We start from the raw sequence: 26,471 nt of genomic DNA on the forward strand, positions 1-26,471 counted from the left end.
AGAACCAACCTTTCAGCAATTATACAAGCCCTTCACATAGGTTGATTTTTTTTTTTTTGCTTCCACTTCTTTAAAGTAGTTTATTGAAATCCTCTCCAGATAAAAAACCTTGAAATCATTAAGCAGATCACTGTTCAGAACCATGTTAATTCTTCTATTTTTCTCCTTAAAGGAGATGACTAGTGGACAGCTTGGAATAGCAATGAGATATGGTATTTATCTATAATACCTCTCTCATGATGAATAACTAATTTATCCAAAATCCTATTACTCGGAACATTTCAATCATGGTAGAATAAGGTCTCTGATTTGGATCCTGGTTAATTTGGAAATGGCCTCCTTCCCTGGGGACATTCAGAGCTTCTGACGCCAGCTGGTGACGGGGCCTGAATTTGAACACTGCAAAGCTAGGAATGTGAGCAAGAGCTTTTAAATTCCTGGTTTAAAATAGCCTGTGAGTTCTGGGGCTTTGCCCACCTTCATTTTCTCCAGGGATTTCAGCTCGTGTCCCAGAGATCCTTACCTGGCTCTAAACACTGCCACAACTGTCCTAAATGGCTTAGGTGTCTACAGGGAATTGAACGTTGTCAACATTTAAAGCTATTAATCTAACTTTGGGAATCCCTTGTGGCTACAATCTTCCCTGGCCTGGCCTTGGCTCCCAGAAGCCCTGTGTGTTCTAAAACCTTATCAGAGTATCCATTACTACTTTCTTACTCATAGAAGAAAAGCAGTAGAGTCCTAGTGCTGGCTGGGCCCTTGGGGGGCATCCTGCTCAGGGATTCAAGCTTAGGAACCCTGCCTTCAAATAAAATCATATATAGTTGCCCCATAAGAAATAACAGAAAAAGGGCATCTGGGTGGAGCAGTCAGTTAAGTGTCTGCCTCTTGATTTCAGCTCAGGTCATGGTCTCACAATTCATGAGTTTGAACCTCAAGTTGGGTTCTGCACTGACAGCTTGGAGCCTGCTTGGGATTCTCTCCTTCATTCTCTCTGTGCCTCCTCTGCTTGTGCTCTCTCTCTCTCTCTCTCTCTTTCTCTGTCTCTCAAAATAATAAATAAAAACATTTTTAAAAAGAAAGAAAGAAAGAAAGAACGAAAGAAAGAAAGAACAAACAGATAAGAACAGAGCTGCTCTGACCAAAGCATAAGGGTAGACCCCAACCACTCATCATGTCCTACGTTCTGGTTTTATAAATCACATAGTAGAGGCCAAACATATGAGATTTTGAATAGCTTCAGTTAGTGGCCTTTGGCTTTTATTCCTATTGGTAATGCAGGGTCTTAGTCCCCAGCCAAATCCCTGTTCACCAGCACTTCTTCTCTCACATTCTTGGAAGTCTCCAGAGAGTTTCTCTCATATGATCATGACTGAAATTGTTCGGCTCCCCATATGAGTCCATTGTGCTGTCTCCACTCTGTTCCACTCTCCTCCTCCCCTTGTTGTCCTCCTGGGCTCCAGGTAGTATGCTCCTACATCCCACAGTCCTTGTTACTGCCTCCAGGTAGTATGCTCCTACATCCCACAGTCCTTGTTACTGCCTCCACTGGGCACTTTTGCTACCCCGGGGCAGCCCCTGCTCAGCTTTGGTGAGTACCCTTACTAGAGTGGTGGAGACGGGAAGACCCTGAGGTTGACTTCCACCTTTATGGATCCCGTCCTATTAAAAGGCAAAGTTAATCTCTTAAAGAATAATTCATGAAAATAGCTTTTTGTATTTGCTCACAGCCTTCTCTCTCCAGTGACCTGTATATTGAGTCAGTAGAAGGCTGGGATGGGGACCCATCTGATTTATTGAGAACTAAGGTTTTGATTCTGGATCTGGCTTATTGGCTGGATTCTTCCCTCTAAGATGAGCTCCTATTTTCCGGCTCTTCAGTTTCTCGGGCAAATCATTTCCCCTGGAGGTTTGCTAGATGCGTTGACTTGCAGCGGCAGGTAAGAAGGCATAGGTATAAGCTGGGCCATCTTCACTGGTCCCATCTCTGGATTTCTCCTTCCTTTCTTGCCCCTAAAATACACTGTGGAAACAAAATTTGTAAGGAACTTAATTTAAATTTAATTGATCTTTACCAAAATGAGAGCTCAGAGTATTTTGAGAAGTGTTTCTAAGTGAAAATTATATTTATCATGGGTATGAATCGGTGAGAACTAACCTGAACAATTAATTTTAAAATTTGGATCAAGCAAACCAATTGTTGTGCAGGATATAAAAAGAGATCCTAATGACTAGGAAATATGAGAAATACTCTCTGTCTCTGTCTCTCCTAACCAGAAAGGAAAAGGGGGGACTTTTACCATTATTTTTCTTTTTTTTTTTTTTTAATTTCTAGGAGAGAGAGAGACAGCGTGAGCAGGGGAGGGTCAGAGAGAGAGGGAATCACAGACTGAAACAGGCTCCAGTCTCTGAGCTGGCAGTCAGCACAGAGCCCGACGCGGGGCTTGAACCCACGAACCATGAGATCATGACCTAAGCGAAAGTCGGATGTTTAACCGACTAAGCCACCCAGGCGCCCCGGACTTTTACCATTTCTGCTGTCTCCCTTTAGGGCTGGTTTAAAGCTTTGGTCTTTGTTAAATAATAAGAAATATATGTATATTTACTAGTCTTTGCTCCCAGTTCCTGACAAGGGCTCCTGAATCCCTTATAAATCCCTAACTAATAAGAGCACTAAAATCATTCCTTGTTCTAGTGAAGTGACTTTGGGTGGGCTCCTGGTTGGAGGATGGTCACCAGAAAGATCAAGTCTAATGATTGGAAGCTTGGAATTTTCAGCCCTGTCCCCCATTCTTCAGAAGAGGGAGAGGGCTGGAAATGGAATAAATAACTGATCATGTCTCTGTAATGAACCCTCAAAAAAGTTCCAACAGTGTGGGGCTCAGAGTGCTTCTAATGGGGTAAACATATCTATATGCCAGGAGAGTGATCACCCCAAGTCCCTGGGGACACAAGTTCTGCACTCCAGAAGCTCCCAGACCTTGCCCTCTGTATCTATTCATGTAGCTGTTCATCTGTATCTTTTATCACATCCTTTGATAAACTGGTAAACATTAAGTGTTTCTTGAGTTCTGTGAGCTGTTCTAGCAAAATGTTTCATCCAAAGGGGAAGAGGTCATGGGACTCTCCAATGTGTAGCCAAGTTGGACAGAAGTTGTGGTTAACCTAGGGACCCATTACTTGCGATAGGCGTATCAGGTGGGGAGAGGGGACAGTCTTATGGCACTTAGGTCTTAACGCTGGGGGATCTGATGCTGTCTTTAGGTAGACAGTGTCAGAATTGAGTTAAACTGTAGAACACCCAACTGGTGTCGCAGAATTGCCTGGTGGTGTGGGGAAAACCCACACGACTGGTGTCAGAAGCATTGTCGGCGTGGTAGTGGTATCAGAGTAAGGAAGAAACAAAGGAGGAGGATTGGAGGGTTTTCCTACACGTAAAGTGTGGTCTACAGACCAGCCACATGGTCATCACCAGGAGCTTGTTAAAAATGCAGAACCAGAGCCCACTCCAGAGCTGCTGAACCAGAACCGGCATGTTAATAATGTGGGAGATCCATACATACTTCAAAGTTGTGAAGCACTGTTCTGGACAATATTAACCACTTGCACATGTAGAAACTATGCCTCAGATCCTCTCAGAGTCCACATGTGGATGGGGTACAAGAGGCACAAAGCCCTGGGAACTTGGAAAGGAACAGGAGAAAAGGGGAGGGAGAGGAATGCTGGGAGATTTTGAGGGAGAAACAAACTTCATTCTTCTCACTTTTGCCAAAGATTGGCTCTGGGCACCAGCCTTTAGAGTTGAAGCCAAGAGAAACATCATCCAACTATCCAATTTCAGATAGGAACTGTGGTTTTTCTATTACTCCAGAGTGAGGCTGACTCAGGGACACCGGCCCAGCAGACCAGAAGCCCTGCTTCCCAATTCCTGGCTGATCACAGTCCCGGAAGTACTGTTTAAGAAACTGACAACCGGCTTGTGAAAGAATGCGACATATTCACTGTTGTCTTCCTTTGAATGAAATCAGTGAATGCTCTGCCTCAAGATTTATTTCCAGCCTGACAACAATGTTCAAGACATGTAGGTGGGGGGAGAAAATCCCAACTTTAGTAGGCAACAGTGACACAGCCCAAGATTCTTTCTGTTTAAACTTCCTTGTGCTAAGGCAGTTAGATAAATGCAGAAGAGAAGCAGGTAAGTACCTGGCTTTGGAAATAACATTATCTCATTTGCAGAAAATGGGTGAAGGTCAGTTAGTAGAACATCTGAAAACAAGCCATATCTCTGTGCTCTTCTTAGATATGCTGTCCTAATGATGAATTTCTCACTGGGAAAGCAGGAGTTAATGGCATCCCAGGAATGGGGGCAAACCCATTACTGGAGCACCAGCATGGCTCTGCCGTGCCTTCTCTGGGTCATATTGTGTCCAAAGAGGAGATCGGTCAGAGATGAAAATCCAGCTGCACGCACATCCCGTGTTCACACACTTCTCTGGGTAAATACCACTGTCCTCGATCCTTTTCTTTTCCACTCAGAGAATCTGTCTTGGTGACCCAAGAAATCCAAGGCTTGTGGCCAGAAGCCATGCTGTGGATACAGGGCTTCCTCTTGGCCAAAGAGCTGCACATGACAACACAAAATCAGAAGTAGAGTCAGGGCAATGTGTCTCACTCACCACTCTCAGAGCTCTGAGGACAGGCTGCTATTAATCACTCCAGCCACATCTATCAGGATTTTCTCATTTGGCCACGGTTCATAGTCACAGATGCACAGCCAGGGTCTCCTGTTAAATCAAATCCAACAGTTCTATGCTAAAGATGACACAGGTGAATGGGGGCAAGAGTGTATGTATAGTCTCAGCCATGTGTCGTCCACACTACTAAAGAATGAGAGAAAGGAAATGTTTGTTGACTACCAACCAAATGCCAGGTTATTAATTTCTCTCTCTCTTTCTCTGTCTCTATAGACAGGTGTGTGTGTGTGTGTGTGTGTGTGTAAAATTTTTTTAAGCTTCACCTGGCTCTTCATGGAAGTCAGTATCAGCCCTGAGGATACTGAGGCTCAGAGAAGTTAAGAAATATGTCCAAGGTTACACAGTTAGCAGTAGAGAAGTTAGTATAGAAACTCAGGTCTAGGAGACTGGCAGAAATAATCAGAACAGAGAGGAAGACGAATAGTAGGGAACTGAGTCAGAGGGCATGGAGAAGATGAAAAGAGAAAAAAGGGGGGAGAGGAAAAATAAGAGGAAAAGGCCAGGAGCAGAAAGCAAACTGTCTTCATAACCACAGTTCGTACATTAGGGCCCTACTTACAGGCCACTTTGCCACTCACAGGCTGGTGGCTTGGTACAAATCACATAACCACAGTCTCTTAATCTGTAAAGTGAGGGCAGTAACATCCAACCACCTGCTTCACTGGCTTGTTTTCAGGATCAAATAAGAATCTCTGTGCAAAGTTCTACAAAATTAGAAGTGCTGTACAAATGGAAGCTCTTCCAATGGTGTTCAAAGGAGGGATGAGAATCAAAAGATCAGGCCCTTGGTATAAAGTGAAGGAGAATATCTACCAAATGGTGAACAGAGCAAGGAGCCCCTACTTCAGCTTGAGAGCCAAGCTGTGAGAACCTGCAAATCTTATTTCACATGGAATCAATCCCACATATGGACAGGTGAGCCAACTGACTGCAGTCCTTTGCTCCAGTTTGAGAGAGCAGAGAGCCAAGCCTCCTGGTCATCTTTCTACTGAGGTTTCAGAGAGCGGAGACCACCCCCTTCCCAAATACTGTGTGGGAATTAAGAGTAGTCACTGCTTTTCTTCCTGGACCAGGACAGTATCACCAAGTTATCTGGTGCCTGTGTTTTATGCTTTTATTAATGACAGCCTGGGAAAACAGTGAGAAGTGAAAATGTAGTAAATGCTGGGGGGTGGGGTGGGGCAAGGCATGGAGATCTGAAAGGAAGGAAACAGAAAATTTGGATGTTAATCTCATGCAAGGGATTTATATGACACAACTCCAAAATTGAAGAGTACTGAAGAAGTTTTTACTGAAATAAAGTCCAGGAAAAAGAAACCAGAGAGGAATAAATTAGTTGGAGAAGCCTCTCTCGTGTTTTTTATAGGGCAGAGAACCAGAAAGGAGGAGACTAATTTGAGTAGTTTCTCCGAGATGAGAACCGTGGAGGAATTTTTGACGACGGAGCCAAAGGCAGTGTTGTTTGGCCTGAACTGGAAATAAGGCCTGAGTCTATGAACTTTGCTCAACCAAAGAAGCCCAAAGAGCTGTAATCGCAAATATCCAGCTGTTTAGTGTGTGTGTCAGGATGTGTGACTTTTTTTGGCGGCGCTGGCTGAAAGGTACTGGAAGAAAGATGCTGTGGGATAAAGGAGAAAAGCCCACGTCCAAAGATGTGCTCCCGGGAGGAGAGAGCAGAAAATATCTCTTTGCTTTTCTTTCCTCCCTTGAGAGGGAAACAGTGGGCCGAATGGTGTCCTCAAACATATGGCCACATCGCAATCCCTGGAACATATGCATATTACCTTATTTGGGGAAAAGAGTCTTTGTGGACATAACTAAGTTAAGGATCTTGAGATGAGGAGATCATTCTGGATTGTCTGGGGGGCCCTAGCTGTGATCACAAGCAGCCTTAAAAGAGTGAGGCTGAGGGAGATTAAACAGACACACCGAAGATAAGTTGATTTGAAGATGATGGTAGAAACTGGAGTCACGTGGCTTTAAGCAAAGGAATGGCAGAGCCACCAAATCTGAAAGAAGCAAGGAAGGATCTTCCCCTACAGCCTCTGGAGGGAGCGTGGCCTTGCCGCCCTCATATCAGGCTCTGGGCCTCCAGAACTGTGAGAAAATCCATTTCTATTCAGTCACCAACTTTGTGGTAATTTATTATAGTGGCCATTGGAAATTAATACAGGTTGAAGAGGAAAATGTTACCCAGCAGGGAAACCACATCAAGTCTTTGGATGTCCCTCTTAGGTACAGGACTAAGTCCATTTTCCCGAAGCAGGAGGCAGTGGTGTCACCCAGCAGGCTGCGCACATGCTGGCAGGCAGCTGCAGGGGGGAGGAGACCTCCCACTATGCTCTCTGCAGAAGTGCTCGCTGACATAGGGCCCAGGCAGAGAGCTGAAGGCCACATTCCTGGGGCGAGGAATAGACACATGCAACAGGAGATGTTCCTCCAGCATCTCGTCAAATCCCCAGCAAGCCTGGGAGGTGGAAATGGAAGTTCCAAGAGTTCACCGTGAGAGGAAGCACTCAGACCCGGGTTTGAATCCCAGCTCCCCCACGCATTGGTTATGTAGCCTGTCCCCCGCCCTCAATTCCAGGTTCTTCATCTGTAGAATGGAAGGGACAAGACCTACCTCACAGCATGCTGATGTGAGGTCTCAGGCACTTCACAGAGGCTTGGGCTTCCTGAAAGGGCTTGACAAATGTTTCTTGCTATCACTGCCCAAGGTCTAAGTAAGAGCTGTAGGGGAGGTCGGTCTCACCTGGGAGATATGATCTTTCTGGAGCCTGAAGCTGCCTCCTCACGCAGGGCTCAGCCTGTTCCCGAGAAGGCGCTCAGTTCACAAAACACCAGGCGTGCGCCAGGTCTTGCCCGCGGTTCTCCGGACCTTCCTTTCCATGCCCCCCACCCCACCCTCCCAGATCACAAGGGGCCAGAAGCCTGTGAACTCTTGTTTCTCAGACTCCCCTGCCATCCTGGTTGCAGTTTTGATTCCACCCATAGGAGGCACTGTCATGAGAGCAAGAGGCAAGTAGAAGCTTTTTCTTTTGGCTCTGGCTTGCACGGCAGCATCTAAGAGCAGTGGGAGAGGCAGCGGCTGATGCAGGCGGTACCGGGGTGCGGCCTGCGGGCGCAGGGGCCGTGGCGGGGCGGGCTGGCTGCCGTGCTGGGCCCCTGGGGCACACGCCTCCTCCCACCCTCGTTTTCACTCCGGCTCTCTCAACCACTTGGAAACTTTACTCCCTGTGTGAAATCCCTTTTCACTCGGAACACCTACCGTGACTTCCGTTTTCCTGACTGAATGTGTCACCACAGCACCTGTCTTCTGCAGGGCCACACGGGCCAAAGCACGGAGATGCTAGAGCCCCCAGAAGGCTTCCTCTCCCAGGGAATGCCACCTAACATTTTCAACTAGAGCAGAGTCTTAAAATGAAAATATACCAGAGAAAGCTATCATCTTGGCTCGAAGACCTTCAGGGATCATTGATTGTATCAGAATCTGTCATTAGAGAAAGTTTTGTAAATGAGGATGAGGGAGAGGAGTGCAAACAGCACCAAGGCAGAGAGAGGGAGCTGGGGTGAAAGACGGAAAAAAGAGAAAATCCTCCCAAACGAGGAAAAAGCACCACTGGCAAAACGTACAGGTTTGCCTGGGTAGCCTTGATTACCATTCGACTTTTTTTTTTTTTTCATTTTTTTAAGTTGTGGCAAAATATACATAACATAGAATGTAACATTTTAGCCATTTTTAAGTGCGCGGTTCAGTGGCATTAAATACATTCACAGTGTTATCACAAGCATTACCACCAGCCGTCTCTCGAACTTTTACATCTTACCGAATGGAAACTCTGTTCCATCATGCAATGATTCTCCATTCCCCCTCTCCCAGGGCCTGGCTACCACTAGGCTACTCTCTGTCTGTATGGATTTTACGACCCTAGGGAACCTCATACAAGTTGAATCACATGATATTTTCTTTTTGGTGTCTGGCTTTGCCACTTAGAACAGTGTCTTCCAGGCCTCATCCATGTTGTAGCATGTTTCAGAATCCGATTCCTTGTTGAGGCTGAATAATATTCCATTGTATGTATGGACCACATTCTGTTTATCTACTTATTTGTCAATGGACATTTGGGTTGCCTTCACCTTTGGCGATTTCAAATAATGTAGCTATGGATGTTGATGCGCAGGTGTCTGTTCAATCCCTGTTTCCAATTCTTCTGAGTAGAAATTTCTACCTAAAACTAGACTTGTTGGATCACATGGTTATTCTAGGTTTAACTCTTTGAAGATCACCATAATGTTTTCCACAGCCCCTACATTTTACATTCCCACCAGCAATGCACAAAGTTTCCAACCTCTCTACACCCTTGCTGACATGTTATTTTCTGTATTTTTAAAAAAATAATAGCTATCCCGTTGAGTGTGAAGTGGTATCTCATTGTGCTTTTGCTCTGCATTTCCCTAATGATTAGTGATGTTGAACATCTGTTCGTGTGCTTATTAGCCATTTGTATATCTTCTCTGAAGAATTTAGCTTGACTTTTTACAGGAATTAAAAGGAGAATAAAGAGAGTTAAGTCTGCAGAAGGAAAAAATGTGGACCCCTCTCCCCATATGAGCCTCAGAGACTATGAAAAACAATTTTTAAAAGAATGTGTGAGATCACATTCCTTACATATACTGAGTGCAAATGAATGCAGATGGGACTTTTCTGCCTAGTCAAATAAACTTAATCAGAAAGCAGATTCCAATATAAATTCAAGCAAGTTGTGAAACAAAATGCATAAAAGCACGTCAGTTTCTATTGAGGGATGCATAAAACCCTATAAAAATAAAATTCCCCTTGTCATTCAAATTGTGATTTATATGTGTCTGGTCTTCCAGACAATAGGAAGTTGCATTTTAGGCTCATGGACCAGGAAGGAGGGGCAAGTGTGAAGGAACAGCAAATCAGTGAAAAGAATAAAAAGAACTGCTTACTGGCCTCTCTCTTTCACATCACACTTGATGCCCCCACAAGTGATACTCAGAACTGTGCAGGAGAGAATGTTCTCTGGGCGCAGTGAGGAGGTGGATCGCCCACTCCTGTTTGCTAAGGGCATTTGTCTGAGATGGGCGTGTAGGAGACAGTCTGTCTTCAAACCTAGACACAAGAGAGATCCTATTTGCTTTCATAATTCCTTCCCTCCTTCTTCTTATTTTTACGCTAAAGTGTGTGCAAATTATTCAAGCATCTAGGATGTGATTCACCATTACTCTATACAGCTCTTATTAAGCTTTGTGCCATTCACAAAAGAATAGCAATGAAATTAATTAATGGCCAAGTGCATTTAAATCTATATTGCATCAAATTTCTGTCTCCACGTTCTTGGCCAAAAAAGGAAAAAAAGATGCACTAATGCTAATAGCTAACAGAGTAGCTGATCTGTAGCAGATGCTTGGTATGTATGAATGAATGACCACTTGGAAATCTGAGCCCCGTCATTTCTTCCCTGAATTATTATAATTATTTCTAATCACTCTCCTTGCATGCCACGTACCTGCTGTCCACCGGATCATGTAACTGGGAGTCATCTTTAGCTCTCCTGGCTCACCCTTCACTAGCCATCCACAGATAGGGGCTGTTATATTGCCTTTGAACTAAGTCTACAACATATCCACCCTCTCTGAACTCCCTGGCACTGATTCTGATCAACTGTACCTGGGCTTTTTAATAACCCTCTTTTCCAACAAACTCTATTTATGTTAATACATCCACCAAAATTCCAACTAACGATCTTCCTTTCTAAGTCAATGACATCAGGAATACCATTTCTAGAAACATGTCACAGCAATTACAAGCCTATGTAACAGAAAGAATAAGCATGAATATGTGAAAAGTATATGAATAATGACGTTCATTGATTATAATTCATAATATGAAAAATTGCAAGCAAATGAAATCTCACTCTATCTAGGAATTAAAGAAACTGTCTCTCCAATGGAATACTAAGACAAAGAAGTAGGTCGACCTTTGTGAAATGGCCTAGGAAGGTGTCCACAACAGTGTCTTCAAAAGAAAAGTTGCAGACAGACAGACAGACAGTAGAATGTAGAGAAATGGAACATTTTGTACAGAGCGTAAACATGAATTGTGCAGGAGAGAGTTAACAAAGCAGGCCTGACTGTAATCCTCCGAAAGTTCTGCTTAGCAGGTTGGACTTTGACTAGCATCTGGGCACTTGGAATTCAGGGGGGTTCTGCAATTCCCAACTAAGAAAAGTGGCTCACTGGTGCCTAAACTGCTTGTACCACCAACGTAGTTTATAACGAACTCTTGTTTTCCTTCCGAGAGTCAGAAATTTTGATATATATCAGTTAGAGTCTACCTGTGTGACTAGCTCCATAAAAACCCCAAACATGGAGTCTCTAAAGAGCTTCCCCTGCAGACATTTCGCATGTGCCATCGTAATTCACTGCTGGCGGAATTAAGCATGACTTGGGTGAGTGCACTGGGAGAGACCCCGGGAAGCTTGTGCCTGGCTTCTCTGAGTTTGTCCCGTACACCTGCCCTCTACACCTGCCCCCTTTGTTGATATTGCTCTAAGTCTTTTCCCTGTAAATAAATCTTGTGAATATGATTGTATGCTAAGTCCCATGAGTCCTGCTGGCAAGCTATAGAACTTGGGAGTGGTCTTGGGGACCCCGAACACACAAACATATACCTTTATTGATATATGCATAGGAAGAAGTCTGGAATCATTGAGGATGCTTTTATAAGTCGAGGGTTGAAATTGTCATTTTACCTTTACTATATAATATTTTCAATGCGATGGGAATACAACTGAGTTTTAATTCTGTGTATGTGTGTCTTCAGTGATTGGCCAGGTTGTAATGATTGCTTACATGTATGTCGCCACATCCTGATGAGTCCTTTGGGGCTGGGGTCCTTTCTCCATTTTTGGGATATCTCCTGTGACTAGCAGTGGGCAAACCACATGGTGGGTGACAGAAATGACGCGTACTGAATTTTAAAGAAAAGCAAACAGAAGGGCATGGAGATGATTTAGAGATAACCTGAAAAGAGTATTTTCATGTAGAATCTCCTTTCAAGTTTCAGATTTTCAGTACCTTTGATTTCCCAGTTTACTGCAAGCCTCCCCAGTTTTTACCCTTATTTGGAAGAGATAGAGAAAAGCCAAAAATAAAGAAAAAGAAGAGGTGAGATGTCGTTGGATGAGAATAGAAAAATAACTACAATTTAAATTTCTTCTCCCCAGAGGCAAGCAGCTAGCCCTTTCATTTAACATAGTTTATCCAAAAGAGGACAGTGTTACTTCTTTCTCAAAGAAGTCCCTGCGGCAGCATGACTGCTATATCAGAGAAGGACATCATAGGTGCAGTAGTTAGGATATAAAACAAACATGGAAACCTTTTACATTTTCTTCCTTTTGAATTCTCAGTTTTGTGAGAACGATTAAATACCTGAGTAACTATAGGTACCATTTCGTGAAGATAAGCTAAGTCAAGTGTTTGTTCACTGCCTTGGGCTCTACTAATACAGAACTGTCTTCTGGTTTTTTGTTTTGTTTTGTTTTTGTGTTCTAATTTCACCTGGTACATAAGAGTAACCCATAGGAGATTCAAATTCTGGCACTGATTATCGAAAACTTGTCATAGCATAGATTTTGAGGGGATGTAAGTAAGTAAAGAAACATATAAGAATATTTGACTCCTGAGTAAAAGTGGGTTGGGTCCAAGATACTTTGTTTTGAGTTTGAAACTGTCTTTACTTGGAGTCTATAATTCAAGCTGGCACTGAGTCAGTGTTTCCTAAGTTTTCTCTTGCTTTTTTTTTTTTTTTTTTTTGAGAGGCAGAGGCGAGAAAGAGAGAGAGCAGGGGAGGAGCAGAGGAAGAGAAAAAGAGAATCTTAAGCAGCCTCCACACCCAGCATGGAGCCCAACACGGGGCTTCATGCAGGGCTTGATCACGAGATCATGACCCGAGCCTAAATTAAGAGTCTGACACTTAACCAACTGAGCCACCCAGGCATCCCTTCCTACTTCGTCATAGATATGCCATGTATTATATAGACAGTCACAAATTGAGATGGCACAGAAATGCATACTTCACATATGTGTATGAATATTTTATCTCCATGTTATAGCCAACCTGTGAAAATGAGAATATTCGAGCGGTCAGGCTGTCCCGATCCAGGATCTGAGAATAATTTAGAGGCATCGAAAACCATAATTTAAAAACCATTAAATTCCTCCCTGAGCTACTGCTACCATGGGCTTCCAGCCATAGCCTTGAAAAGGTTTTTATCCTGGTGAAAGATCAGAACCTGTTTTACATGCTGACGCTTTGTAAAAACGTGAATCCATCTACTCTGGTTATAGGAAGTCAGAGTTCACTTGACATTTTCATTACTAATAGCCATTTTTCAAACGAAATTCACACTTCAGTTGATTCTCAGTGGTCATAAATGGTTGTCAGAACTTGCCCAGAGTTCATCTAGATATTCCTTTGAGATATACTTATTAGCAAGTAGACAGATTTCTTCCATGTGCCAAATATATAGCCCATATGTGGTCAAATACAAAATAGTGTGTATGTATGTGTAATTGTGTCATATCTCAATGACAGGTGGCCTCTTTTTTAAAAAGAATGGTGGGGGAAAAGTTGCCTGTGTAGGTTTTGGCCAATTTTCCCCTGTCCTTTACATATAGGTTTAACTAATTAATGAGAAACAAAGGCTTAAACTCAAATGACCTGGATTTAGAATTCAATGCAATACAGAGTAATTGAACAATTAAATATTTGAGGAAAATTCAGCAGGCAGTGACTCATGCATGTATTTTGGGGAATAACAACCCAAAGCAAAGGAAGTAACACATGCAAAGGCCCTGTGGCCACAGTGGACTGAATTAGAAGAAACTACCGGACAAGTTGTATAGAAAGGAAAGGTCTCAAGGGGACAGTTTTTTAGGGCCTTGAAGCCATTGTACTTTGGCTTTACTCCACAGGAAGTAGAAAGCCTTTGGAAGGAAGGTTTTAAGCAGAGGAAGGACATGATCTGATGTAACTGTAGCTGCATCACTTTGCTGCATTGACAGAGCAGCACAGGTGGAAGACAAAAGAAGCTGTCAGGAGCTCCTACAAGAGATGTTGGTGTCTGGGTGCAACACGGAAGCAGTAGAGGTGGCAAGAGATGTGGGGGCTCTGAAGACAGCACCCTCAGGATCTGCTGACCAGTAGAATGAGGAGTGGGAGAGGAAGGAGAAGTTTTGGTCAAGAACAACTGGAAGAATAAAGCTGGCATTACTAAGGCTTCTTCATCTAATTTCTTTTCAGTGAACTTTCAAGCTTTTCATTTTCCTGGAATTATAGACAGCTTCAGTGACCAATGGGCCGGCAGTCCTAGAAAGGGTAATTCCAAGGGTGTGGCTAGGGACTGGCCCAGAACTGCCAAGTCTCAATAATCTGAGCCTGGGCCTATGGTGTGCCCAAGGCACCAGCACTGGGGAGGAAGGAAGACGGCAGTTACTTTACCTAAGGAGCTGAGGCATTTCCCAGAAGAGCAGCTTCCACAAGGGTATGAGTCACCAGACCAAAGACAAAGTCCTTAGCAATAAAAAGTGGGGGGAGAAAGTACTTTCAGACTTGGCAAGTACAATGTCTGACTCTGAGGTTTTCCCCCAGCCTGGACCTGTCCTTTACAGAGAAAGAGAGAAATGTGAATAAAGCCTGAAAGAGTTTTCACTAAATCTCTGTATGGCCCCTGGCTGGAGCTATCCCAAATTGGAACCCTCCTGTTGAAGTGTGGCTCTGACTGTGCCTCCCGCTCCCCATGGCCCCACAGGGCTTTCTGGGGCCTACGAGAAAGTAGAAATACATGTCAGGCTGGGCTTATTCATCACTGAATGCAGGGCACCCCCTGGGGACTCCCAGAAATCCATGATGGCAACCACACTGGGCCAGAGTGCCTGTATTTGGGGCCTGCAATGACACCAATGAAACAGACTTGGTAGGTCTTCAATTACAGCGTGATTTCTTGGGCAGGGAAAGGCCTGCCTGCCCACCTCCCTCAGACCTTGGATTGGCAGCCCACTCCTAGCTGGGATAGCCCCTGGCTTGCCCAGGTCCCCATTGCCAGGGGCTAAATTGTAGAAACAAAGGGATAGTGAAGATCCATGTCTAGCAAGGGAGACTTCAAAAGACCCAACTTTGAGACTGGAGGGGTTTTACCTGTTGTGAAAGTGCGACTCTACTGGAATTCATTGTTTTTTCACCCCTCGAGTGAGGATTAAGGCTCAAAGTGAGAGCAGCTGTGATGCTGCAATGAGGTGAGGAGGAAGTGGGCTCAGGACACGCTGAGTCTCTGTTCTGCTGCTAGCTGCCATGGGACACCCCAGCCTTAGGATTCATGACCTCTGTGTTGTACGTACATGTGGAGTGAGAGACTTAGCAGGCAGGACTCCTGTTCCCCAAAACCTCCAAAATGCTTCCCCCCGCCCCACTTCCCCCCCCATCATAAAATGCTTCTCATGGAATATGCTGATTTCTCTTCTTTAAATAGGTAAAAGAAAGGTGTAACCATCAGGAGCAAACTGAGGTCAGCCAGTTCAAGTTCCAACCTTGATCCCCAACTTCTAAAGACCTTGGGCAAAGTATTCAACTCAGCACAATGGATCTCAGCTTTGACTATACATTAAACTCACCTGGAGAAATTTTTAAAAATCTCAATGCCTAAGAGAAGGACAGATGTCATATGTTTGCAAGTATAGAAGGGTTAGGAGGAACTTAACGGAGGACCGTGGGGGAGAAGAAGGGGGGAATAGTGGGGGAAAGGGAGGGAGACAAACCATGAGAAACTCTTGAATGCTGAGAACAAACTGAGGACTGATGGGGTGATGGGCATGGAGGGGGGCATTTGTGGGGATGAGCACTGGGTGTTATATGGAAACCAACTGGACAATAAACTATTAAAAATAAATAAATAAATAAATAAATAAATAAATAAATAAAATAAAATAAAATCTCAATGCTTAGATATCATGCCAGACCAATGAAATCAGAATCTGTAGGAGTGGAAGCAAGGATCAGTATGTTTTCAAAGTTCTCCAGGCGATTCCAACACACAGCCACAGTTGAGAGCCGTTAGTTCTCAGGCTCCCCACCCCAGGCAACGAAAACATTATCCGTGCGGCCACGGATTACAAAAATGCCTGAGTGCTTGCCATATGCGGTTAGGGCTGACAAACATGGACTCTCGTTAGTAATGAGGTTATCATGCTAAACTCATTAGGCTATTGTCAGGATTATGTGAGATAATGTATGTAATGCTCTAAGCGTAGTGCTTGGTTCTTAATAAGCATTTAATAAATGATAGGTATTATTATTTTAATTATCATTATTGCTGCTGTTATTATTAGATACCACACAGGGAGAAAAGGAGGCAAGGAGGGAGACTGGAGTTCACAAATACAGACCTAGGGACATTGTAGGGTGGCCAGATCGAACTCTACTGGCTTTTGTGTCAGGCTTAGCATGGCCCAGCAGGGCACACGAACCACAACCTGGCTGCTTGTCCAGAAACACCTCATATTTCAGAACCAAGCCCTGATCTTTGACCACAGGCTCCACTCATTCTGTCACCTTGTGTGACTTGGTTCTGGGAGAGGAGGTCAAGGAAGGGAGCGTGCTACCTGGGTCCAGTCTGGAAGTTTGATTGGAGGCGCCTAGCTAGACTGGCCACCCTTTGGCTTTGCAAATCTACCTGCACACTAGCCACTGGGTTCGGCTGAGCAATTGAATTAGAGGAGACAGTTTATTTGTAAAAGGCTGAGATGCCTGTGGCAGCAGCTTCTGCCTACTGCTGTGAGTGATCCCTAAGTGGGATTTGTAAAAAGACAAGAGAGCGGAGGTCACCTGGGAGATGCCGACTCTGGGGGACTCCTTCTTCCACCCAGGAAAGGCAGAGGCACAACTCTGGGTTTCGTCTTCCTGCCCCTCTTACCGGCCTGTCTTCTTTCTGTGTGTCTCCCTGGAATCAGGCAGAGCTACCACCTACCACGACTGTTGGCTTGGACAACCTCTCTCAACCTCGCATACCTCATCCAAATATTGGGCCAATTAAACACACTTTGAAGTCAGCTTCATGAATGAGGGACCCCTTCAACAACTGAATAAAATTCAGCAAAAGGAGGCAACGCAGCTGCCCAGCCACAGAAGGAATGCCCAGGCCACTGCCCGGTCTGAGGCTGGACTCACTTCAACAGACCAGCGCGGCGATGCCGGAAGGGGTCTTCAATGAAGTAGCATTGGCTGAGTTTGAAGAAACTCTTCAGAGAAAAACGGATTTGTCCTGCCCTGGCTCCCTGGAAATAAAGCCTTTCTACAGGCGAAGACACCAGCTTGTTCTCAAGGCCTCTGTTCACTAGCTGCGCGGACTCCAATTGTGGCGAGGGGGCAAAATCTGCTTGCCACCTGAAAGACCCATCCCAGGCCGCGGGCCCCAGCCGTGCGCGCACAGGAGGCGCTCGGTTTAATGACTGTTCACTAGGTGATTACTAGGAATTAATTCAGTAGAGAAGATAATCAATAGATGGCCCACTGAGAGTGGTCCATTAAGGTAGAACGGCTCGTCTCTTCAGGTGTGATAAATAGTGCATTTAAAGTATTCAATACCATAATAAAGGTTGTAATTAAATGAGGCAACTTGGCATCTTAATAACTGCATGCTTGAAAAGATTTAAACTTCAGCCCGAGACATAGAGTCACATTCATAATCCCTCAAATGGGTTTCCTTTCTAGAAGAGAGAAAATAATGTCTGACTCCTCTCCTGAGAAGCTGACAGGGCAGATCTGTCCCTAGATCGTTACAGAGTTAAAAGTTAAGAGGTGACTTTGAGCGCCTGCCGGGGCGTCTTTTGTTCTGTTTCTCTGCTAGCTTAATTATTACCATCCTCTGCTCGGGAAGCAGGCAGGCAAGAAGAGACCTGGGGGAACGCCAGCCTGGGGACCCGGGAGCCTCCGCAGTATGCAAATCAGGTAATATACAAATCACTTCGCAGAAGTACAGTAAGGCTTCCCAGACCAGATCACCTCCGTTTCTGTTGCTTATTATTAAAAGAGAAGGACCTGCCGCTCCCATTTGTCCTTTCGCCCTCCCTCATCCTTTCTCGGGTCTGTGTGCCTGTGTGCGCGTGCACACACCCGCACACGTGCACGCACACGCACACACACACACACACACACACACACGGATTTAAACATCCCATGTTTTCCTTTCCCTGTATGTTCTGAATAAAAATTTTTCAAAGCAAATTTCAGATACATGTTATAATTACAAGTCATCTGTTCAGCGGTTTGCAAATGTTTGAAATGTTTCAGCCGGACGTTTGAAAATGGCTGCTGACATTGTCAGACATCCTCAGAGGTTTAGGATTATGAGTCTAAGAAGAGATCCAGTAAGAGCACCAAAGAAAATGCTTTCATTTTCACATTTCTGCGTGGAAGTGCACAGTGCCTTTGACCCTCATCTGTGTGTGGACAGCGTTTTTGGACAATCACATGTTAATCAGTTCCGTCCTGGGAAGCCTTTCACCCTGTGGACACAGAGGGAGCCCGTTAGAATACAGCCAAGCTCTCTCTCTCTCTCCACCATCCCGCCCCCACCCAATCCCAGTGTGCACCCAATCGCTGCTCTTCTACATTCTGAGCATTGTATTTAGCCATTTCTAGTAGAGACCACAGATTTCAAGAGTGAAACAAAATGCTTGTGGAGACCATAAGGGAGGCTTTTAAGCTTAAAATGTTATTAAGTTTAACTTGATGTTAGATGAAAATATCTTGCTTTGTGGGCTGGTAAGAAGAGGAATATATATATATATGTGTGTGTGTGTGTGTGTGTATATATATATATTTGTATGGGCACAGTTCTTCTCGGTGTCTTTGGGCACAGTGCTGTCCCAAGACACACAGGGGAGAGGAAGCTTCGCAGGCCTTCTCTTGGCTTCCCCTCTTCTCTGAGTTGAGCCTGAAAGAAGAAAATTTAACCATGCCACCCATCAACCCAACGGCAGAGGTGAATGGAGCAGGTCCTGCACTTTACATAAAGATCATATTCCATACTTTTATATACTATACAGTGACTGACCTGTGCGCGCAGGACTTTAAGCACTTTAGAGTTAAAAGAAAACAGAAAGGATGCTTCTGGCAGGGCTGCTTACGTGCAAAGTATTGAAAACTTACTCCTCTAGATCAAGGCTTGGTCTGACCCTAACCTCCCCCATCAAGGTTGCCCCTTCCCCCCGGACACCACTGGTATGCCAGGAAGGGCTCGCTGGTGGTGCGGGAGGCTTGGGCAGGGATTTAGACCCGACTTGTCCCCTGGGCTGGGTGCCCTAGAGGTGGCTCTGATTCACCGAGTTGCACTGGGATCCTAGTGAGCATATCCGGTGCTCGGGGAGATGAGGTGAGCACTGGGAGTCGGGGTGTATCTGGCAGGCCTGGGCCAGAGTGGAGAGGTGAGAAGCAGGCCTCTAAATTCTGGGCCCAGCCAGGATTTCTGCAGGAAGACCCCACTCAAGCATAAAGCAGCACAACTGGTGTTCTGTTTTGTTCATCCCAGACTGCAACGTCATGGCTAGACAGGTTTCTAGGGCCTGAACATTGCAGATTCTGCAGCCTCCGCTGTCAGAAGAGGTCCACACAGTGATCACAGTTGTCTGGAAGCTTCTCCTGCATTTGAGGTCAGAGCAGCTAAGAAAGTATACCCAGTTCCACCCTCTTCAGCTTGCCCAATTCGACTGTCATTGTGGAGATCAGAATCCAAGTCCCTGGTGTCCTCCTTCATTCGTTCAACAAATTTTTACTAGGTGCTTGACTGTGCCAGGCCCTATGTTAGGTGCTGCAGAGATAGGTGTGCTAAGTGAGAAAGATGCCTGTGGGCCTGTCCTCCTGTACTTTATGTCTAGCAAGGGGAACTTGACCCTAAATAAATACAGTAAAACCTTGGATTGTGAGTGACTTGATCTGAGAGTGTTCCAAAGACTAGCAAGCATTTCTAACAAATTTTAACTTGATAAATGAGTGACGTCTTGCAATATGAGTAGGATGTGATGCTGAACATCACATGATCACAACTGAGCCAGTAGTTCTTGAAACTGGCTTTGGGTTATAAGCATGTTTTCAGAGTGAATTGTGCTCACAAACCAAGGTTTTAAGTAATTTTATAAGTAATAGTTTGTTTTAATTGGGTAATTGGATCAAGTGCAATGCCATTGTCCTCCAAGCGCTTGGCCAAGCATAGGATTCTTGGTAAGCTTTCCAAAGGAACTCAGACTTAATCCGGAGAATTGCAAATGTATATATGGAGTTAGACGGGTTGGAAGGTGATCTTACTACCCTATTCCTAGTGCATAGATGAGTGCAGCAATATGTAGAGTCAAGAGGAAACTTGCCCATGATCAGATGGCTTATTGAGCCCTCAGATTAGTTTGAGAACCAAACCATATGTGAGAGAATACAAATGTGTAGCCTAATATACACTTCATAATTATGTTAGTAGGTAGCAAGAAGTAGAGGAGTGGAAAGTCCCACAATGACGGTGTTTTTGATTTTGGACTGCCTTTCTGCATAACCATAACAATCTTGAGTTTGGTTGGAGTCCTGGGAATTCCCTTCAAATAAAATGTTGAAACTGCTCTGGCATGGCCTGACTCACAGGTTGCTGGGAAGCTGTCCAATATCTCCACCCGAGTCCTTGCTCAACTCTTCCGTTAAGCTTGTGTCTTCTTAGGAAAGAGAATTTCTTGATGTCAGGATGATAAAAGACTTCTTCCTTACCCCACCTTTGTCTTGGAGACACATAACTCACATTTAGGGCAAGTATACAGGAAGAGTGTTTTATTTGAATCAAGCTACACTTGAACTAACCTAGAGGAAATGATTCCTGGTGAGTATCCAGGGTGTCTCCAAAACAAATATCTAATGTCCTTTGTGAGGACTGTGCCCCCATCCAGAAGGTCTGGTATTACCAGGTGGATTGGGAAATCCCCTTGAGAGCTGGTTTGCTGCAGCTGACAGGAAATTTCATAATACTTCCCCCTTCGATGGTTTCCAGAGACCACTTAATAGGCTGAGTAGTCTTATAAACCCATTATTTTCACAAGATGATTTAAATTGAGCATTGGTAGGACTGTTTGAAGATACTTTTAATGTAGTGGTTAAAATTGGATGATTCTACAATCCCAGTGAAGCTTATGCTGGCAGGAGTGATTTAAATATTTAAGGTATTTAAATTGTTTAGGCTATGCAGATTGTGCATTGAAATGGCGTGCATCTGGTCAATTTCCCCTTGCAATCATGCTCTGGCTCAGTGTCGTAGGTCTCCCTGATCCCACGGTTTCACTGCATCCAAGGAGCCCCTAACCCTGGGGTTGTTGGAAGAAGAAGATCCAAGGGACAAATTTTAGATTTCTGTCTCCTCTGTTCTCTGGAGCCCAGGTGAATGTTCAGATATTTTGCTGCCACTAATGGAACTCATCCAAGAAGTCCACTTCTTTTATTTCTCCTGCGGAGGCACCCATGGAATCGTTGATTTTTTAGGTGTAATGGCAATAACAGTTTGCATAAGGGCAGCTTCCCCACCAGCTTCAGACACTCCTTTCCTGAACCTGTGTTACTTAATGGCACATAGCTAAGTTAAAACCAGTCTCGTAGGGTGACACAGACTCCAATTAGAAATGTGAAAGATTTTGAAATGGGCAAAAAGGATAGTGGGTATCCTTTCTAGGGGCCATCTCCACCTTCCATTGTCTTTGAGCTATTTTATAGTTGTGTAAGGTGTAGAAAACTAATAACAATGCAAATGATTCTCATCCATAGAAATGCAGACAATTTCTGTCTACCTGGACGCAGTTGATTATTACCCTGTGGATATTCACCAGCTTTTCATGTATTTATTTCAGTATTCCTGATTGCTTATATGTACTTTTGTTCTGGATTCATGTTAGAACCAATTGTAACATCTTTGCTTTCTCATTAATTAATGAGTTAAATGAAATCTTTGACATGTATGCATTCTTTATTTGTATGAGTGTCATGATTTAAAATATCCAAAATTGTTAGCCTTTAAAATAAAGGTAAGCTCAGTCTCATACAATATAGCTGTGAAAATATTTCTTAATATGGATTGTGATGATTATAAAGCAAAAAAAGTAACAAATTCACTTCTATAAATTGCCAAAGATAATAGCAAAAAAAGAACACTAAAATAACTTAAATACTTACTAAAAAAAGCTCTGTCAATTTTGGGTCCCAAAAGATAGAAAAGGCATGTGAAGCGATCATATCAGTGGGCCAAAAGGATGGGATCCACACTCTGGCTGGGGCTTCTGGTCATCATTTCCCATATCATAATCATACTCTTTAGAATGTTTGCAAGTCTAAAAATGGCACTCCAACATGAGGCAACCTTATGAACCACTTCCTATTACAGAATTACGTTACCATTAACTGTTCCCTACCCAAGAACTCATAGCTGTTACAACAGAGCAAAATTTGCCACTCCCAAATGTGTCATCTTGGCATGTGGGTTATTTTAGGCTGAATATGCTTAAGAAACAGAAGGCTCAGAAAAAACCTTTGACCTTCCCCCAACTGCCTAAAAGACTTTTATACAGAAGACCTGCTACAATATGGGGCTAGCACAATAGATAACTATAGAACAGTATGAACTAGGGGTAGCAGACAGGGAGGGACTGGGCTAAGTCTGTTAAAATTACTCTCTATATACCATTTTTTTCTGGATGTCCCAGCAAATATGTGTTTAACCAAAAATTTCCTCTTTTTCCTCTTCCTGTGAATTGTTCTCCTTCCCTTTGAAGTTCCAGACCCTTCTCTTTTCTTTAGCTCTGGATAGCATATAAGCCTTGACTGACTGACTGCCTGTGGGCATCATATTCTTAAGGAGCTCCTCACCAGACACACATTTAATTTATTTTTCTCCTCTTAATCTAATTTCTGTCATTTTAATTGTTCAGTCAGTCAAAAGAAGTAAGAGGAAGAGGAGGAAATTTTTTCTTCCCCAGCACTACATAAGACTCTCCATGCCACCCAGAGGAAGCACCTTCCTTGATAAAAATAAATAACTCAAGACATAATGTAGACAGAGACACACAACGACCTAATCAGGTCTCTCTCTCTCTCTCTCTCTTTTTTTTGTCTGTCTTCTTTTTTCTCTGTCATCTCATCTTCACTTTTGTTTACTAAAATAAGAAAAGTGAGGAAAGGAAGAAGTGTAACAAACACAAAATTTAGGCTATAAGCAATTGGATTTATGCTTGGTTTGTTCTCACCAGACTTTAGGAAAAATCTGTTTCCTATGGATAAAATTTAAGGATTCTCACTTTTGGGTTTGATGTTCAAGTCTGAGGAAGAAATTAGTCATTCCACAAAAGAGAAAGGATTACCAAACAGTAGGATCCTATATATATAATATGTATATTACATATGTAAAAATGTCTGGAAGAATATACAAAAAAATTAAGTAACTCTGGTGAATTACAGGTAATTTTAATTTATTATGATTGTATTTATTGTTAATTTATTATCACTTATGTATTTGTTATTATTAATCTTCGACTTTTTGCCAACTCATTTTTTTTCTAAACCTCCTGTAATAAACCTGAATTACATTTATAACAGGAGAAAAAATTTAAAATACTTACTGAGTTTAGTATGCAGGCCTTATTGAGTTAGCAAGAAATGTATGTGGGTTACCTTCAGCGATGGAATTTTTTCTTTTTTTTACACAAAGGGAGACACCCCATCAGGTTGCCTCATCAGCTGGATTGTCATTACTCTGGACCTGGAGCTTTGAAGACCAGGACACAGAGCGTGTCTCCCTGAAACTTACTTCAGTTAAACAGTAATATCCTAATGGAGCTGTAGCCCTGGGAAATGATGGAAGTTATCACTCGGGATTTATCATAGATCTGTAATTTTTGAACAGTAGGGAATTGCTTTTCAGGTTGTATTCAGCCTTGAAACTTGCTCTTTGCAGGCCAATGAAGGAGGAGGTTTCAAAACTTTTCACATACTGTGAAGTTCAGAGAAAGTTGAAGCTCAGAGATAGGGAGATTGAGAATTTTTTACAATTAATATAAAAATTCCTAGGATTAAGGAAATGACCAATTTGCAACAGACTGATATCTGAGTGAACGTATACGAGCACTGGCAAAAGATAGGAAATCAGCGTGGCAATCCCCAAGAAAGAACAGGGGCAAAGATGTTTTACTGTTTCTTAGGAGGAAGAGATTGGATTTTAACATCATAATCACACTGTATATTTTATGTTGAATGGTCCATAACGGTCCCCAGTAAAGGCTTACATCCCAGATGAACTGGAACTTCTGGAATGCCTAGTGGACCCATGGGCAAACTTCAAGCTATCCTTCACATGGTGGACCAAGGAGCCGCATGGCATGGAAAATTGATTAGACATTTTGAGGGGACCACTAAACTTTGGATCTAAACATCCCTAAACTGAAGGAAAACAAAGGCTACCTCTTAACACCCTCCTCCCATTTGGCCCAGACAGTGAACAAGATGGGGCAAAATTCCCTCCGAGAGAAACAGAAGAGCTGGGGTCAGAGCCCATTCAGGCATGAAAGTTCAATGGCTGATGCCAGGCTGGCTGCCAAGCCGGCACTGGCTGAACCAGTTCCGAGAGATGGGGAAGGCTGGGAGACAAAGAGCAAGTGATCATAACAACAGCAGTAAGAAAACACACAAACAGAATATCTAAGGGACCAAGGTAGCACAATCGTGAAAACTTAAAGTATCCCTTGGGGAGGAATTTCTTCCGTTTCACTTCAGAAAGAGAGGTTTTGTACGGAAAAGAAAAAAAGAGAATGATGACACATTGCAGATCAAGAGAGAATTTGTAACAAAGCAGGCAGTCGAGGAAAGTGGGGTCTGCAGGGGACTCTCATGGCAGTGAGGTGAGGGACTTCTTCCTCTGGCCTGTAGTGCGGTGGGCAGTCACAGGGAGCATGCGATTTCTTTCACTGTCACTTGTGTGGCATGCTGTAAGTCCGCCCTGGGATCAAAGAGGGGTCAGGGTCCTGGATCTCTACCTGCGGATGCTTAAGCCAGGGAGTTACACTCTTATTTCTCTTACAAAGACTGAATTGTGGTGTGATCTGGCAAACATCTTTTCAGTTAGTAGCTTTGATTACTCTTAAATTATATATTCTGTTGACACTTAAAAGTTATATAATAAAATAATTTCTTCATGTAGTATTGGACATCTTAGCTATCCAGTTGAACATCTCTGTGAGCTTTCTAGCGCTACATTCACATAGGTGTATTGGGAAGATACGGTAGTTTCACCTTTAGGAAAGCAATTTAACAACATATACCTCATGAAGTTTTAAAATACTTTTATTCTTTGTCTAGTAATTCCATTGTTTTGGAAACGTCTTAAAGAAATAATGCTAAATGCTACGATGAATGCACAGAGATGTTTATTATCATGTTACTTATAAAAGTAAAAAAAAACCCTCCTATTAGTCTTAATGCTTAAAAATTGGAGATTGGTGAAGTAAATTATGAAAATCTACATTGTGGATGTAACAGAACTATTAAAACAATGTGTTTATGATATAATTTTAAGAGGGGAAAAGCAAGCTAATGAGTTTTAATATACAATATAAACTCAGCTATGTAAATAATATGTATAGAAATAAGAAATAGATGAAAAATTCTCTGAGTGAAAAGATTGTTTGATTTTTATTATTTTCCCCTTATTTTTTATATTTTATTTTTTAAGTTTCTACCTAAGCAAGTAATTAATTTTTAATCTTAAAATAAAATGCTGCAGATGCCTGGGTAGCTTAGTCAACTAAACACCCAACTCTTTTTTTTTTTTAATAGTTTATTGTCATGTTAGTTTCCACATGACACCCAGTGCTCATCCCCACAAGTGCCCTCCTCCATGCCCATCCCCCCCTCCCCCCCACATCCATCAGTCCTCAGTTTTTGTCAGCATTCAAGAGTCTCTCATGGTTTGCCTCTCTCCCTTTCCCCCACCATTTCCGCCCTTCTTCTCCCCCTTGTTCCTCCGTCAAGTTCCTCCTAATCCTCCTATACGTAAACACCCAACTCTTGGTTTCAGCTTAAGTCATTACCCCACAGTTCATTGTTTGAGCCCCACATCAAGCGCTGCACTGACAGTGCGAAGCCTGCTTGGGATTCTGTCTCCCCATCTCTCTGCCCCTCCTCTGCTTCCTCTCTATCTCTCTGCCAAAATAAATAAAAGTAAACTTAAAAAAACTGCTGGGATGCTTGGGTGGCTCAGGTGGTTAATCACCCGACTCTTGATCCCAGCTCAGGCTGTGATCTTGCTATCACAAGATCAATCCCCCTCTCAGTACAAAGCCTGCTTTGGATTCTCTCTCTCCCCCTCTCTCTCTGCTCCTCCCCCACTCGTTCTCTTTCTCTCTCTCAAAATAAATAAATAGACATTTAAAAAAAATAAAAAAGTGTTATGTGTGTAGGTATGCATGTGCATATATACTCCTATGTACACATGCACACACACTTATGTTTGGTGCCTGGACAGGAAAGCAGCCCACCCTTACACAATGGTTCTAACAAGTGTTCCAGCCTTCACATTTGTGGTTTTTTTTTAACTTTATTTATTTATTTTGAGAGAGAGAGAGCACATG

At 43.3% G+C, this 26,471-nt stretch overlaps 1 long non-coding RNA gene across 2 annotated transcripts; it reads right to left on the reverse strand.

Moving 5' to 3' along the window:
• Positions 1 to 1,777: 1,777 nt before the first annotated feature.
• Positions 1,778 to 22,142, reverse strand: LOC120240275. Of its 2 annotated transcripts, none has more exons than XR_005530614.1 (3): positions 22,030 to 22,142; positions 4,677 to 4,784; positions 1,778 to 2,023 (listed from the first exon to the last, which is right to left on the reverse strand). It is a non-coding gene; the product is annotated as an uncharacterized LOC120240275 (long non-coding RNA). The 2 variants fall into 2 exon arrangements; XR_005530615.1 differs by lacking the exon at positions 22,030 to 22,142 and adding an exon at positions 7,378 to 7,562.
• Between the last annotated feature and the right edge of the window lie 4,329 nt (positions 22,143 to 26,471).

The sequence above is a fragment of the Hyaena hyaena genome, unplaced genomic scaffold, assembly GCF_003009895.1.
Source record: "Hyaena hyaena isolate Hyena2069 unplaced genomic scaffold, ASM300989v1 scaffold_251, whole genome shotgun sequence".
Classification (NCBI taxonomy): domain Eukaryota; kingdom Metazoa; phylum Chordata; class Mammalia; order Carnivora; family Hyaenidae; genus Hyaena; species Hyaena hyaena.